Below are 17,631 nucleotides of genomic sequence, written 5' to 3' on the forward strand. Positions count from 1 at the left end.
ATAAAATTTGCAAGTCAGACATTTAAGCAACAAATTAAGACTGCTGGCTTATTCCAGTCTGACTTCTCTGCTTCTATTTTCCTTGTGTTAGTGTTGGGAGTAGGCCCGGGTGATTTTTGCTTTCATGGAGTTTGAGTTGGAGGTATATTTAGTTTGGGTTAAATGGAGGATATTTATGTGGTTTTCAGACCAAATCACATGTAGTTATTCATGACCTTCCTGATGAGGCATGCCTTCCAAAGTGCCCCCTCGTCCACTGAGCAGGTGTGAGGGTGTGAATGTGCAGAGTTCAAGAGCAGATTGCACCCGCCCTGGAGCCCTCGGGGCTGGGGAGAAGCTGTGTTCGAAATGTGTGGAGCCAGAAGCTCGTCTGTGGGAGGTTCTTCCCGCCCCCCAAGTCTCAAACTGCGAAGGAGAGGGTGAGGGTCTCCCATGCAAAGGGGAGTTCTCCCCAACTGGGGATGACCTTGGTAATGCGCAGTATTTAATTCTAAGTTCACCATACATATATTTTACTTTTTTGTGAATCCTTCCATTGTTTTTTAGAGAGAGTGGAAAGGAGGGAGGGAGGAGGAGGGAGATGGAGGAGAGAGAAACATCGATGTGCGAAAGACACATTGACTGGTTGCCTTTTGCATGTGCCCGATGGGGCCCGGGATCCAGCCTGCAACCCAGGTACATGCCCTTGACCGGAAATCAAGGCCTGGACCCTCGGTGTGTGTGCTTACACTCTAACCACTGAACAACTCTGGCTAGGGCCATATATTTTGCTTTTTGATAGAATTTGCATGAACTAGAATTTGTCAGGCTTCTATGTGTAGGGGACCCAAACCTGTAGCAGTACGACAGAGTACTGGTTCCTTTTGCATGTGCCCGATGGGGCCCCGGGATCAAGCCTGCAACCCAGGTACATGCCCTTGACCGGGAATCAAGGCCTGGACCCTCGGTGTGTGTGCTTACACTCTAACCACTGAACAACTCTGGCTAGGGCCATATATTTTGCTTTTTGATAGAATTTGCATGAACTAGAATTTGTCAGGCTTCTATGTGTAGGGGACCCAAACCTGTAGCAGTACGACAGAGTACACCTGACACAATTCCTGGATGAAAGACAGACCATAGAGCTTTCCCCGAACTTGAAAGCCATTCTGGATATTTATACGATATTGCCAGGGACAACCTGTAAAGTGCAAAAGAACTTTCCAACAAGCTGGAGAAAAGGCTGCATGATATTTATGTTCCTTCTATTAAAATATTTTAAAAATAGGTAGCTAATGAATGTATGTTACAAGTATGGTAGAGGTGTTCTAAGCAGTTAATGAGTGAACAATTTTAATTTTCTGGACTTCTTGATGTTTGTATTATTTGTCAGTTTTAAATTTATAGCTTGTTTTGTATTCTTTTCTCACTCTGTTGACATGCATACCTGTTTTCATTTATAAGTAGAGGCCCGGTGCACAAAATTTGTGTGGGGGTGGGGGGGTCTCCCTCAGCCCGACCTGCACCCTCTCCAATCATGGACAGCTGGCTCCTAACCTCTCGCCAGCCTGCCAGCCTGATTGCCCCCTAACCACTCCCCTGCCTGCCTGATTGACACCTAACTGCTCCCCTATAGGCCTGATCGCCCCCAACTGCCCTCTCCTGCCGGCCTGGTTGCCCCCAACTGCCCTCCCCTGCTGGCCTGTTCGCCCACAACTGCCCTCCCCTGCCGGCCATCTTGTGGCGGCCATCTTGTGATGATGTTGCGTGTGATGCCACCTAGGCTTTTATTATATAGGATGTTGTGTTCTTTACCCACTGGGTTCCTGAGAACGGGTGGGAAGGATACCAGGAAGAGGGCAGGGGAAGGAGGCCGACAGGCTCCAAGAGGCTGAGAGGCTCCGCCTTGGAGTCGTGTCCGCTCATAACTTTGTCTGGAAAGGCAAAAACTTCCAGATGACAAGGAGTGTGACGGAACTCAAAAGCTAAGAATCCTGTCACATAGAGGAAATTCTGAGCAAATTTTGGGGCTCAAAAATAAGAGACTTTCAGATCAATGTAATGCTTCACGTGGTGGATGGTAGACCTTGGGGACTCTGGTATGTGAATGGTGACGAGTAAGAAAAGACCAGGCATGTAAAAAAAAAAAAAAAGAAAAAGAAAAGCTCCCTCCAAGTACCTATCAAAATCACCCTTTGCTGTTCCTCAAGGATTCCGCAGATGCCTCCGAGGAGCAGGAACTCCAAAGCGATGCAGAGAGAACTGGGTTCACATCTGAGCTCAGCTACTCTGTGTCCCTGAGAAAAATCTCTCAGCTCTCGAATTTCAGTTTCCTTGTGTGTCCCAGGGACACGAGAATCCTTTGCTCCACAAACTCACAGGTATTGTCAGAATGAAATAATAGATGTAGAGCAAGCATGTCAAGCTCGTGGCCCGCAGGCCACAACTAACATTTTTTGCGTCCCAGCCAATATAATGGTATGTAAGAAACGTTTTAATAAATTTTTGTAACTTAATTTTTACAATATCCTGTTACACAGAATGATTAATAACTAACTACAGTGTTAGCTAATGACTGATGACTATAATCGTGTTGCATTCATTTTCCTTACGCGTCTTACCTGCAGGCATACCGCTCCTCTCTGCTAATACCAGCAGCAAATATTTTAGCAGCCGATTGCCACATCATTTGTCTTGGACTGACTTATTTGGTGTGCGCAACAGGAAATATTTCTCTTTCAGAGAACAAGAAAAATAGGTTTATTTGTGTTATGCTTATTCATTTGTGCAGTTATTCAGTGTCTGGTAAGTTAATGTTCAAGAAAAAACATTAATTTTTCTTGAGATGTTCTATTATTTTATGTTAACGATGACTCATTTATTTCAGCCCTCTGTATTCAGCATGTCTCTATCGAAACACACCTACGTTTCTATGAAAATCGAAGCTTTGGTTTTTTTGCGGCCCACATAAACTGAAACCTTGTTTATTTGGCCAGTGTTAGCCTTTGAGTTTGACATGCTTTGCTGTAGAGTCTAACACAGAATAGATGGTGCATTTTATGAACTCGCTTGTCCCTGTGCTTCCCATAAGCCTCGGTTACAAATAAGCTGTGATGGAGTAGGTATGTGTGTCTTACACGGGAGCATTTTCATGGGAAGCCATTGGAGCACGCTGGGGAGCCACGGCCTTGACCTGATTATTTATTGTGTGTGAAGGGACGTGCTGGCAGGGGGCCTTCACAGAGCTCCCTCCCACACCCGCCCCCCCAAGTGCTCACAAATCCTGAATAGATGGCATTGGAATGCACCGGGAACCACCAAGGCCATGCTGTCAAACCCAGCGAAGTTACTTCCATCAACAAATGTCAGCTTTGGAATTTTCCTTATAAAAGCTAAGGCCAGTCTTCCTGGGAGTTTTAAAACAGCTCAGCAAGCACTTGAGACCTGCTGTCAGCACAGAGCCTGCTTGCCGAGGAAGAAATAAACTACCTTCAATGCACAGACACTTGCAAAACTCAGTCATTGCTCTCACCACTTTGAGTATTTTGAGAGGCACGCTACCTAGTCAAACGCTACATACACAAAAGCTTTTTCTGGAATCAGACTTCGGCAGCGGATTAGCACGGATTCTGAGAGATTTCATTTGTCTTGTTTACATTCCTTGTGCAACTTCAGAACACTGTGTTCCCTTCCTGAAGATTGCACAACACTGCCGTGCAGCGCTGGACAGCCTTCCCACTCCAGGCCGAATTTCCTCCTGATGGCATTCTTTGCAAACAGCTCTGGGGCTCTGGGTGGGCTGTAGAGATAGTCAGACAAACCTGGGCTCAACTTCTTTTGCTGTCATTTGCGATGTACTCACTTAATCTGACTCAGCTGGTTTTGCTTTCTTCCGTGAAATAGAAATGATTATCTTTTAGTCTCTATAGATCATTGTGAGGTTGTGCCTGGCTATCTGAAGTCCTCAAAGTGAAGCCATTATTGTAATAATGGCACTAAGGGAACATGGGATGTTCTTTTCTTTGCCCTGGTCTCCAACACAAAATGCTGTGCCTTAGGTAGAGGAGGGTGGGGGTAAGGAGGAGAGATCAACCAAAGGACTTATATGCAGGCATATAGGCCTAACCAATGGACACAGACAACAGGGGGGTGAGGGCATGAGTGGGGAAGATGGGGAGGGTAATGTGGGGATAAGGACACATATGTAATAACTTAATCAATAAAGAAATTTAAAAAAAATGCTGTGCCTTTACTTAAAAGTCTCCAAAGATGCACACAAAAAATGTTCCATTCAAGAAGGTGCTACTAAGTCATATGGCTTCTTGGCTTTAGTAACTGTCTTTTTAAATGTCCTATGGCTTGGAAAACAGGCTGACTTGGTGACCAGTTGGTCACTGTCTGAATCGATGCTGCTTGTGTAACATCTCTGGAGAGAGAGAAGGAATACCTCGCTGTTGACTGTGAAGAAGCAGCTATGTGAAGGGAAATCAGCCTTGTATGACGATGACATGAACACTTACAAGAATCTCAGACACTTGTGTGTCTCTGCAGCCTACCCTTAGTACTCGAGTGGCCACAGATCATATGTTATTGTTGCGTGCAGTTACGTACAATGAAATCTCACTTTCCAATGAATACATGTTCTTCAAACTTTCGGCACATGGGGTTACTCTATCAAGGTGAAGGCATCAGGTTGGCCCTGAGCAGTTTGAGAAAACTTACTTGGGCGAGTCTTGCCAGGGAGGAATGAATGGGTTGGTGTTTTCCTTGTGTGTGCTAAGCATTTGCTCTTGGAAGCTGAGGATAAGCACCCCAGGGTGCCTGGGGGGAGGGGGTGTAACTCATTATATGCCATAGTGGATGGAGAACAGATTTTAGAGTTACATTGGTCTGGATTTGAACCTCAACTCAGCCACTATCAGTTTACTTTGAATGAGCTACTTAACCTTGTTGAGGTACCTCAGTTTAAAATGAAACCCGATTTCTACCTAGCAGAACAATTGTTACTATTATAGGTAAAAAGTAGTACTGTACTTTGCACAGTGCCTAGTATAATAGGATAACAATCAATGATGGTTTACACGGCCATTCTTAAAAATAATCCAGGTCTGCGTACAAGGAGGGTGATGCGCAGGCTAATTTATTATGTAAGTGTTATATCTCCACACAGGTCTGTTTGCCCTGGGCATCACTAGTAGCTGCTCCCGGGAGAACAAGGGCAGCATACATCTCCACACAGGTCTGTTTGCCCTGGGCATCGCATCACTAGTAGCTGCTCCCGGGAGAACAAGGGCAGCTGGGATTTATCACGAAGTGAAATCCAGGCCAGGGCCTGGTCCCATAGGCAATCTTCTTGCCTGGCCCTGGCTTCCCAAAGTGGGCCTAGGGGCCCTGAGCGTGCCCACCTATCACCAAGGACCGAGGGAACACTCTCCTCTGCCACAGAGCCCTCTCACATGTGGTAGCATTCCCAGGGTGAATGAACACTGGAAACACGACAGGCGATAGCACTACTGCGCAGTGAACGTGAGCTGGGCCAGCGTACCCTCACCACCTGTGCTAGGTCCTCATGGGGAGGGCCGTCTCAGTGCCACGGCACCGTTCCAAACTAAACGTCATAGAGACCAAGACAGCAGAGCACGAGCCTTTTGGATCTTGGTGGGACTAGGTTTGGCCTGGTCATTTACGGCACTCGCCACAGGCCTGGGGATGGAAAGAATCCGCGGTGTAAATGAGATGTGTGCCAGAGGGGTGGTTTGTCACCAAAGAACTATGCTCGCTTCTATTGCTGGGAAGTGGGTGCTCAGCCAGGGGTGACATTGCCCAGAAATAGTTGCATCTAATTTGGGCCATTTTGACTGAGTTCTGGTCATCAGATTGTGGGTCAAAGTGATGTAGACGTTTCCAGGCCTGGCCTACGTGATCCTTTGCTCTCTCTGGGCAGGTCACGCATTGAGGATGGCATTGCCCCGCCCCGTTGGGGTCTCCGCAGGATTCTGCAGAGCGTGCTGCCTTGCCTTGCCTTGTGTCAAGTGGACACTGCATGAGTGGGAAGTAAATGTCATAAGCGACATTTTATGTCATACAAATAAATAATATTTTGCCACTGAGTTTTGGAGGTTTATGTTTAAAATATATATACATATCTATACACACACACATACATATTTTATTTCAGCGGGGAAAGGAGGAGAGAGAGATAGAAACATCAATAATGAGAGAGGATCTTTGATTGGCTGCCTCCTTCATGCTCCCTACTGGGGATCGAGCCCACAGCCCAGGTATGTGCCCTGACTGGTAATCGAATCATGACCTTCTGGTTCATAGGTTGATACGAAACCACTGAGCACACTGGCTGGGCTGGAGGCTCATGTTTGATAGCAGCTGGCACCATCTTAACTAATACAAGATGACATAGCTGACTTTTCCTGGGATACCAGCCCAGGAAGTCTGGAAATTTTGCACAGTAGTATCATCGAGGGTGTCTGGTAGGTGTCGCACTAAATAAAACCAACATACCTTCAACCAATGGTCAGCACATGTTTGCACCTCTCAGGACAAGAAGAAGGAAGCCTGATCTTTAAAATTTAAGTCTAGAGCCTCGAATGTTGAGTGAATTTATAAAACACAATGAGCTCCAGCCAACACAGAAGGAAACATCCATTTACTACAGATTTTTAAAGGGTACTTTCTTGGCATTTCTTGATGTGAATGAACATATTTGGAGTTACCTGCTCAGGAATTATTTATTGATGAAATAATTTAATTGGGGAAGGATATCTAAGGACTTTATATTCCCATCCTGGTTTGTGCAAAATTGTCCAGATGTCTTAAGCAAAGAAAAAAAAATAGCTCAAATAATTATCACTTGGATTCCTAAGTGTCTGGACAGTATCTGTGGGTGACTGTTAACTGTCAAGATAATATTTCAGAATCTACTGTGCTTTGTTTTGTATTTAACCCTTCCCCATATAAGGCAGGGTCTGGTGTAAGGACAACTCACTGCACTGCAGTAACTTTGGTTACTGAATTAGTCTCCTTTCCTTATCAGTCTCTCACACAGACTTCTCCGGCTGGGAAGTGTGCCAAGTTCCTCACATTTCAGCCACATCAGGCAAAACTCACCGGAAGCGGGCACTTCCCTTCTCTTCCCAGCAGCAATTATTTTACCCAGTCACCAGGAAGTCCTGGCCCTGGCCATGGTCAGTGTGTGTGTGTGTGTGTGTGTTACCACAATGTGGCATAAAAATAGATAGTATGATGATAGATAGATGATAAATAGATAATAGATGATAAATGATTGATGATAGGTAGATGATAGATGATAAATAGATAATAATAAAAATAGGTATGATGATAGATAGATGATAAATAGATAATAGATGATAAATGATAGATGATAGGTAGATGATAGATGATAAATAGATAATAGATGATAAATGATAGATAGATAATAGATGATAAATGATAGATAGATAGATAGATAGATAGATAGATAGATAGATAAGGCAGCAAAAGGGCTTTTCCCAGACTGCCTGGAATTCCTCACCTGTCTGAGAAGCTTCCTCTGTTGACTTCCTTCTGCAGAGGCCACGCCTACCCAGCCTGGGTGCTGATCCACCTCATACCAGGAGGGCAGCTCACCCTGGAGGCCACGGGGAAGGGGTGTTGTGCCTACTCTCAGTGTCTCTAGGCACCCAAATTCTGCTCGTTTTCTTTTCTAGAAAAGTGGTTTAATCCCCCAAATAACTCTTAGAATGGATTTTTGTCACATTTTCTCAAACCCGGCATTGCACCTGAGATTCTGGAGAAGCCACTAATTGTCTAACTCTGCTGGTGTTAGTTTTTCTGATATCATGATGGCTGTCATCACAACTGTGCTTCAGGAACACACCCGAGCAGCGCATTCCGTGAACACTACGTACCTGGTGCCCAAGCTCCTGTTGCTGCAGGAGAAGTTACCCCTAAAATTTAGTGGCTTAAAATAACCACCTTATTATGCCCATGGATTCTGTGGATTTGGAATTTAGACAGCAGGGATGACTCGTCTCTGTTCCATGATATCTGGGGTCTAGGCAGCTGGGGTGACACAGCAGCTGGGGGATCAAGTCACCTGAAGACTCCCTTACTCACACGTCTGGTGTTGGGCCTGGGGCATGTGAAGATGGGCCCTGTTGACTGGAGCACTTCGTGGGCCTCTCCATGTGGTGACTCTATGGACATAGTCAACAGAAAAGCATTTATTTTTTCTTACAATTTGGTATTAAATGTATTGGGGTGACATTGGTTAATACAATGATATAGGTTTCAAGTGTACAATTTTGGGCCCTTTTAATACAGGGAGTGTCCTACTGCATCAGCAATGATAGCAATGCAGTAACAGAGTGGAGGGCATATGAGAGAGAGTCCATGTTTTCTTCCAAGTGCTAGTTAGTTGACGAGGACTATACTACAGCCATGCATTAACAGCTATCATGACCACCAGTGACTTGCAGAATAAAACAAGTGAATCGCAAACCTGCCCAGATCAAAGGAAAGGAACACAGCCCTGCCTGCACCTTGGTGTTCGTTCTGCAAGACCCATTTAGGACTTCTGATTTTCAGACTAAGATAACAAATTAGAGTTGTGTTAAGCCACTAAGCCTGGGGTAATTTCTTACAGCAGCAATGGGCAACCAATACAGCAAAGTGAAATGAGACAAGAATCCAGAAAATTGGTCAATAAACCAAGAATTCCTAAATACGGAGGTTCCTACTGTAATGCCTTATATGCATCCCTTTCCCCTCTTCTCCACCCTCCCCGCCTCCGGAAGAGATTAAAACCTTACTTCTGCAAAATCAGCCTTGAAGACTAATTGGGTTTATGAGAAAAGGAGGGTTGGGGAAGATTATTAAAAACCGTGGGATTTACAACCAGAGCACTAATTAAATTAATATCAGTCGAAGATATTAGTACAGTAACCTCCACGGGCCCTGCTTCTCTACGGCCAGCCCATCCTTGGCAGCTCTGCGCTCTGGGCGCGTGTGTTTTCCTGGAGAATGGCATGTGTCTAAGGGCACGTGTTCCCGATGTGACCTCCTCATTAAAGTGAGAAGCAGGATCCTGAGACTGCCTTCTTGGTCAATCAGTGCTTTTCAAACAGGGGGGGGAAAGGTCTTTGCAAGCCCTTCATCTTCGCTTACAACTTCCCCAGACACACGGGAAAGTCCAGCTTCTGGAGGTTCTGAAACCAGCTCCTACTGGCACTCATGGAAGACACTTCTGCAAAAGATTCAGATGGTTTTCTTAACGTCTTCACATAGTGCAGAAACTTGCTATTTAATTCCGAAAAGCCTTGCGTCTCACTGCTTCATCGTGTTGACCTGCTTAGGACAATCGAGTGAGAGCAGACTGTAATTGGCAGCAGCAATGAGCTCCCAGGGCGCCAGTGGGCGCAGTCCCAGTGCCCAGAGGTAGCAGTCCTCACAGACACGTGGCTGCTGCACGTGACATTGGACGGTGGGCATTTAGAAGCTTCTCTCCAGGAGACAGGGCCATGCCTCTGCTCGCTCTTAACACACTGCCCCTTCCTCCCGATTCCTTCTAGCGCCTCGCCCTGTAGTTTCTCCCGTGAGGCACCTCCTGGGATTTGGCGGCACTGGCACCCGGAGCAAATAAAAATATAGAAGAGCAGGTTCCAGAGATGCGTCCTTCCCCAGCTGCTCCAGCCAAGGCCCTTCCTACGATTTCCACGCCCCTGCCTCTCCGGGAACACGGAGAGAAAGGCCCACGCCCCGGCCGCTGCAGGACCGCAGGCCTTCACACGCACGCCTGCCCCAGGCGTCAGGGCCTCCTGTGCCCCAACATGGGCAGCGCCAGCTGTTCTCAGCCGTGGAGCCTCTCTGAATCCACGTCTATTCCTCGCGCTCCACTCCTGTCGGGCGATTCTCTCCCTCCCTCCCCCTGGCCGCCCCTCTTCATCTCCTCCCCCCTCTGTGTCTTTCTCCTCTTCGCCCTGCAAATCCACCCCCACGTGTGAAGGTGACCCTGGTGGGAAGGAGCTGTGAGTGCTGCGGCTGCAGCGAAGCCCCGCGTGGCCCCGGGCTGCCCCTCCCTGTGCACACGGACATCGTGGTGTGCTGCTGCTGTCCTGCTCACGCTCTGCCCCCTGGACTCAGGGTTGGCCTTGGCCTTTGTTCTCAGAGGGCTGCCTGCTGTGTCCTCAGAGCAGGCAGTGCCGGTGGAGAAACAAATCCTTCAGAGGGTTCAAAGGCAGCTGTAAGGACAAGGGGAACCTGAGGCCTGCACGTAGGCGGGTGCTGGGGCCTTGGGACTGAGGTTCTTTCTGCCCAGGACACAGCCAGCATCCCCTGCACTTTCCCTGCCAGGGCGCTGCGGGAGGGGCTCCCAGGCAAAGAGAAGCTGAGCTTCCATATCTGTCACCCCTCCCTCTCCCCCCCATCCCCCCGGAAGGATTCGGAAGGAGATGAGGGCATGAGGTGTGCGATGCAGCCTTTCCCCCTCTTATTCCAGAAATCAGAATGAGAGATGACGTCCACGCAATGGATTAGTAAGTGCTGCTAAGGCGCAGGTTGAATGCGTAAATGAAGTAGATTTAAATTACGCATTAAGGCCCTCTACCAAGGGCAATTATGAACCCTTCTCTGGAAGTCTTTAAAAACAGGCTCCATTCCACTTAGTGTAAAAGGGGCAAGAGAGGAGAGAGCTATGGATGTAATTTTCAAGGGGCCGGGCCCCGAGCCCCGCCTGCCGGGCAGCAGCCCAGCCCGGGTAAATATTTGCTTGCCGGTGGGCGGAGGGAATCATTGTGCGGCCGCACCTACCTGCTTCCAAGGTATCAGATTTTAAGCTGGTTTGGTGAGAAGGATGTTGGCCTCTGTGTTCTAAAGGAGGGGCTGGAGGAACAGTGGACCTTGACCTTCAGTGAACACCACAGAGAGCCGAGCTCCGTAATCCCCTGAGCCCTCGCCGCCCACGGGGTTAGCAGAACTGTCAGGCCCAGGTGCCCGATTCCAGGACGAGGCTAGAGGAGCCGGGGAGCTGGCACTGGCACTGCCTAGGCGGGCAGGGGGAGTGGAGGAAAGAGAAAGGACTTAGGTTTTTAAAAAGTGCTGCCAAAAGATAAGGTTATTTATGCAACTTCTAACACTGAAGAGGGGAACTCTGAAGCCAGGAGAGAAAGCACTTGGGTCAGCAAATAATTACACAATTTGCATTAGCCAGGGGGTGGGGAGGAGGGCCAGGAAGAGGCTGAGGCTAAGCAGAGGCATAGAGCAATATTTTTGAGGGCACATCTAGGGCTAGGTGTCTGACTTAATTTTGTTTGGTCAGAGTGATGGTTTGGAGTGTACATTCAGAAAAAGAATTTCTCTGACGAGGTGCTAGACTACACAGAGAGGCCTCTTCATAGACGATCTTTTAATCCAGATGATCCGTGGATTCAAATGATGACTTCCCACTTCCTGGGTGCCAGATGGCTCTGCCACTGGCCTCACGGTGACCTCTGGGCAGCGGAGCCTTGCCATCGGGGGACAGGCAGTGCATCGAGGCATCGGGAGAGCCACGGAAGCTCCCTGGGGAATTAGAAAAAGCAGCCAGTCATCTACACGAGTCCTGGCTATTACCAGGAAGTGATCTTAAAAAATGAAAATATATATGCGTATCAGAAGTTGGCACATCTTTTACTGAAGGGCAGTTTGGGAAAGTTCATTCACTTCAAAGCATTAAAACCCACTTCCTCCCTGGGTGGAGACATGGGGACCCCCAATCCTGGCTGCTCTGGACTCCGAGTGTGACCACACCACACCCAGGGACCTCTGTCCGGGAGTTTAGGATCCACAGGAGGAAGCCTTTGCTTGAGTAATTTTGTGAAAGGGCAGAAACTTCCATGAAAGCTCCTTTGACTCAATGACAAGCTATTTCATCTCTCACTTATGTCTAGGAGGCAAGTCCAAACCCTCCTCAAGCAGAATTTGAGGAGGTCATGAAGCCTGGGGCATGCACCCCTATGCAGATGGACGGGAGTCGGGGCTGGGACTCCCAGCCAGCCACACGAGGGTTTTCTCAGCAGAGGACACCACCCCGGGTTCTGCTGGGGCAGCTCTGCCAAGAAGACCCCGCCCGGCTCGAGGAGATGGTCCAGGTGTCTGAGTATCCACGTGATTGTTCATGACATCGGGTAAAACTCAGTGTGGGGCCCGGTGAGACTTCAGAGGAGGGCTTAAATGTTGGCCGATGGTGTATGTGTGAATTTTATTTTTAAGTTGTGACTTCCTTCCTGTACGTGTTGACCAGCGCATAAGCTGGAAGAGAGAGCATGGGTATCGCTGTACAAGGGCTGTTGCCCCAGATTTCTGGGTGGATTCTTGAGTCAACAGAAATCTGACACTGCTGAGAAGTCGCTGGCTCCTTCAGTCCCAGGCTCTTGGAGCCAGAGACAGAGGACCATGCACATCCACCCACATGTCCATCCATCCATCCATCCATCCACCCACCCATTCCTACTTGGAGCTGAAAACTCCAGAGCAGTGGGAGAAAGGAACTTCTGCCGCAGCATTTGCTGGGCCACAGCTGAAAGAGGAACTAGAAAGGAAGGCAAGATAGCGACATTTTGGAAATGCCTCTGGAGTTTTCTGAGAGTAATAAAGGAATCTGTCTTTAAAACCGCCTAAGAATCATCACTAGGGATGTAGCTTTTCAGGCTCTTGGATGTCTCTCTTGTAACTGTTGTAAATGGAGGACTTGCCCGGCACTATTGCCTTTCTGATCACCGGCTGAAATGGGGTGGATGTGAAATACCAAACACAGATCCACATTCCTTGCCAAGAGGAAATCCCTTGATCATTGCTTCCCAGTAATGGTTTTTTATAACATGGTGTTTGAAAACATTTTTCTGAAGAGGGCATTTACCTAGAATGGAAAACTAGGCTAAAACAGTTTATTTTATGAACTCAGATGGTCTCATTTTCTTTCTCTCACTCTCCTCTCTGTTTCTGAGTTCTGTTTGGCTTAAATGTGCGAAGCTCTGACCACTGAGACCTTTCACAGATGTAGGTTAGGAGGACAAAGTGTTGAGATAGAAGGAATTTTTAGCCAGTAATTTCCCAATAGCATAAGATCTCCTCCTCCTCCTCCCCTCTCTCCTCTTCCTCCTCCCCTTCCTCCTCCTCCTCCTCCTCCTCCTCCGCCTCCTCCTCCTCCTCCTCCTTCTCCATCTTCTTCTTTCTTCTTCTTAGGAGAGGGAGGAGGAGGAGGGGGGGAGAGCAGGGTGTGTGGGTTGAGGGCATGACTACAAGCTGCCTAGGGCAGAAAATGCTATCTCATAACATCATTTTTAAAAGGAAGAGATTTTAGAAATGATAATATGTTTATGGTTTGCTTCTTTCATTTTGCTCGATGCCTCTGACACCTTCATGCTTTGTAGTCACTCAAAGTGTTGCTGGCAAATCCCAAACTGAGCCAATGAAGTGGACTGCAGTGGCCACACTTTTCCTAAAATGCTGGGGATTGTTTTAAAGGGCACTGTGTGTTTTCAGTTGGCCAGGAGATATTTATAGACCATCTCCCGGGAGCACAGTGAGGTAATGGGTCTGTAGGGGCACCAATTAAAGAGCAGGCGTGGGCCCTGCCCGGGTATATTTATGACCTTGAGAAAGAGGAGGCCTCTTTGTAACGAGAGGCGCTCACCCCATGGAGCCCAGCAGATCGGAGTGTGGGCAGAGGGAGCAGCAGGCAGCAAAGAGGCCCACTGTGGGGAGGTCAGCAGAAACGTTTGGCTGGGACCCCAAATTCAAATTCATACTGGGTTCTGGAAAAAAATAAAAGGAAGTGGCCCAGGCCTCTCTGGATCTCTGAGAGATGCCGGCAGGGAAGAGGGACACAGGGGTGAGACAATGGTGACTCGTGCATGGCCATCCCAGCCCCACGGCTCTTTCCTCTCCTCTCCTCTCCTCTCCTCTCCTCTCCTCTCCTCTCCTCTCTGTTTATACTCACTTCTGCCCAAACCAGTCACCTGGCTCTTGTGCTCTGCCCAGGACTCTTCTTGATCTTTAGATGATTGTATCTTAACTCCCAACATAGATGGGGAGGCTGAAGGTTCGTGGAAACAATATGGCTTTGGAGTAAGTCAGACCTGGGTTGAAATCCTGTGTTCACACATTTATAACGTTTGACTTTATGTTCCTACCCTATAGAATGGAAGCGCCAGCACCTACTCTTCAGGGTGCTTAGGAAGGGTAAAGTAGATGATGAGTGGCAGACACACACGCAGTGCCTGGTACACGACAGAGGCCCAGTGAGGGTTATGTGTCCCTCAGCCCCCTAAAGGGGTGCCAGTCCCATGGATTTGCCCGCATTGACGTGTGAGTGGAATAGACAGGGCATTGAATCTGGCTATGTTGCTTGCCAGATGTGGGGTCCCCCCAGTTCCTCTATTTCTAAAGAGGAGATAATGTCATAAGGTTGTTTTCAGGATTAAAATGAGAAAGTGATGGGACATGCCTATCATATAGAAGGACCTCAATAAATACTAGTTTCCTTCTTTCAACTTCTTTGTAACATGCCGTCCCCTCACCCCAAGATGACCCCACTTACAGCTGCACTCCCTGTCATTACCTCAGGTGGCGCCCCCTTGGGTGACTCAGCGAGGTATAGGGGCTGACTTGAGGTTCCACGGAACCGCCACTTCCAAAACAAGCCTCACTCCGCCTTCCATCTTTATGCTGCCCTTGCTGTGGAGCGTGACCTGATTTTTCCTGTGAAGCTAATTCCGGGACAGAGTTTTTCCTGAGCCCTGACCACATCGCATTTGTCAGAGTGGCTCTGACCTATCACATCCTCCTACGCCTCCATCTCTGGGCTTGCCTTGTAGACAACAGCATGTTTTGAGCCCTTGAAAGAAACACCAGGCTCAATCAACCTAAGAGAAAAATCCAAGAATAGTCTAATGCTTGGGTCTTAAGAGCAAGTGACCTTGTTTCATAAAGGACAGTCATTGCCAGTTCAATAGAATAACCTTTGGTGTTATCATGGATCTAGCAGACTTCATGTGTATAGGGGAGAAAAAATAATTTTTCCTCTACCTTTCTGAATTGTTACTTGAGATCTCTGTAATAAAATACAGATTAACAAGAGAAAAAAGAACACAATTTTATTAACATACTAGAGGCCCGGTGCATGAAATTTGTGCACTCAGGGCGGGGGGGGGGGGGACTCCCTCAGCCTGGTCTGTGCCCTTAGTACTGCCATGGAGGTGAGAGAGGCTCCTGCCACCGCTGCTGTGCTCACCAGCCATGAGCCCAGCTCAGGGCTTCTTGCTGAGCGACGCTCCCCATGTGGGAGCACACTGACCACCAGGAGGCACCTCCTGCATTGAGCATCTGCCCCCTGGTGGTCAGTGCACATCATAGCGACCAGTCGTTCTGCCGTTCGGTCAATTTGCATATTAGCTTTTATTATATAGGATTACCTTGGGTATACATGGGAGATACTCAGGGGTAAAAGACAGGAAGCTAGAAAGATTCCATCGGGGTTTTGCAAAGTGGAGTGTGAACTGCAGTGTCTGCCAGCGTTTGCATATCCCCTGCCAATCCAAGGAGGAAGGGCGTAGATGGCGAGGAGGAAGAGGAGTTTGATCATCGGATGGTTAAATGTGTTGTGATAGTGTTCTATTAGAAGTTTGAGACAGTCGACATATGTTCTCTTTGCTTCAAACAGACCCGAATAGGAAACATCTGGAGATACCCACACACATCAGCACTGTGTGTGAAACATCTGTGCGCCCGTCGTACACTGTGCTGGCTATTTGTCTGTAGGCTCTCAACTCAGTTCCCACTCTCCCTGTCCTTCTCCACAGGGGCGAGAAGCCTGAAAACTACATTTCCCAGATCCTCAGCGAGCTGGCTTCCCATTAGGTTCTGCTAATGGGAGACGCTGGCGGGAGTCTGGAGGGTAGGTGGAAGAGAGAAGCCAAGTTTTCCCAGCTTCTGCGGAACAAAGTCTGGCAGTGGATCAGCCTTTGGGTGAGTGTGGGTTAGTGCTTAGGAGTCGAATTTCAACAGCGGAGGCTGGTGCTCCTGCAGCCTCCTTCGCTCAGGGTCCCTAGAGTCTGGCTCTGGCAGCAGCCCCAGCTCAGTGACAGGCACCGTGGGTGGGAGTTCAGCCTCCTGGTTTCCCGAAAGAAGTTCCAACCGCAGCAGGGAAGCCGTAGGTTTACCAGCAGCCTCTGTAACAGGGCGAGTGTGGGTCCCGGGCCATTTTCCCTTTGGCTCCAGCAACCTGAGGATGGTAGCCGCTTCCTGCAGTTGCTAATCTGTGAGCTCGCTCGCGTTTTCTTCTCTCCGCGCCGCCCCTCCAGTACATTCACAGCCAGTTCCCATGTCAACGCCCCTCTATTTGAAATTCCTGAAGTAGTTCTGTTTTGCTGACTGGACACTGACCAATACACACATATAAACTAGAGACAAACATTGTCAAATGAACATTTCCATGTGTTTAATCCCTTCCTCCACTTGCATTTTGAAGCTCACAGGAAGGAAACCATAGGCAAGACTTTATCCCAAAATTGGACAACAAACTCAGTTCCCGGTCATTTGCACTGCAGCCGTCGCCAACAAAAAGAGGCTAACACAAGCGTTTTAAATGGAGACTTTCCTTTGAGGCAGTGGTTCTCAACCTTGGCTGCACATTAGAATCACCTGGGAATCTTTTTAAAATCCTGATTTCTGGGCCTCCTCCCCCAGAAATTCTGTGTCTTTGTTATGGGGTGGGGCCACAACATGAGTAACAAAGAAACAGAATTTCCGGAGGATGAGGCCCAGAAATCAGGATTTTAAAAAGATTCCCAGGTGATTCTACTGTGCAGCCAAGGTTGAGAACCACTGCTTTGAAGGCTGCCTGCCTACCACTTCAATGATATTAATAACACGTGTTCTTTCACCACGTGTTTTTTTGGTGAAAAACATCTTTCAAGTATGTTATTTTATTTAATGACCACAATAACCTTAGGAGTTGGGTATTATCACTCTCCTTTCATACACGAGGAACATGAGACATTTTTAGTGTCGCTGCTTGATTGCTTAGCGGCTACAAAGCCCCCTCTTTCTAGTTATGCATCCTCTCTGCAATGTGACCTAGCCGTTCCTCCCAGCCAGGGTGCAGTTTATGTCTCCACTCCCTCGAAGGTGCAATGACCTTGAGGCTCACTCTGGCTGAAACCATGTTCCAGAAGAGATGTGTGAGAGCCAGAGCCAGGCTCAGAGGTCTGGCAGGTTCTGCCTTCATTCGCTTGGAACAGGTCCTGGAAATCCCTGAATGCAGCAGGTGTGGCCCATTGGAGGGTGAGAGGCCATGCAGAGAAGAAGCAAGACGCCCCAGCCCACAGCCAGCACCCGCTTCCAGACATGTGAGTGTGGCCACTGGGACCTTCCAACCGATTGCCTTTCACTGAATGCAGCCGCACAAGGGAACCAAACAAAACTACTGGTAGAAGAGGAACCGCCCAGGTAAGCCTCAGATTTGTGAGCGATAATAAGTCATTGTTGTCTCCAGTCACTGAATCTGTTATACACAATCTATAATTGGAACAGTAGCCATTTGTCGGTTTTGTTTTGTTTTTGCATCAAGCATCTATTCTACCTTCATTTGCTGATAGC

The 17,631-nt window shown here is 48.1% G+C and overlaps 1 long non-coding RNA gene across 1 annotated transcript; it reads right to left on the reverse strand.

Annotated features, from left to right (window-relative positions):
- Positions 1-2,951: 2,951 nt before the first annotated feature.
- Positions 2,952-11,036, reverse strand: LOC102259095. The gene is made up of 3 exons (XR_314572.2): positions 10,804-11,036; positions 8,113-8,192; positions 2,952-3,778 (listed from the first exon to the last, which is right to left on the reverse strand). It is a non-coding gene; the product is annotated as an uncharacterized LOC102259095 (long non-coding RNA).
- Between the last annotated feature and the right edge of the window lie 6,595 nt (positions 11,037-17,631).

Source organism: Myotis brandtii, unplaced genomic scaffold (assembly GCF_000412655.1).
Source record: "Myotis brandtii unplaced genomic scaffold, ASM41265v1 scaffold802, whole genome shotgun sequence".
NCBI lineage: Eukaryota > Metazoa > Chordata > Mammalia > Chiroptera > Vespertilionidae > Myotis > Myotis brandtii.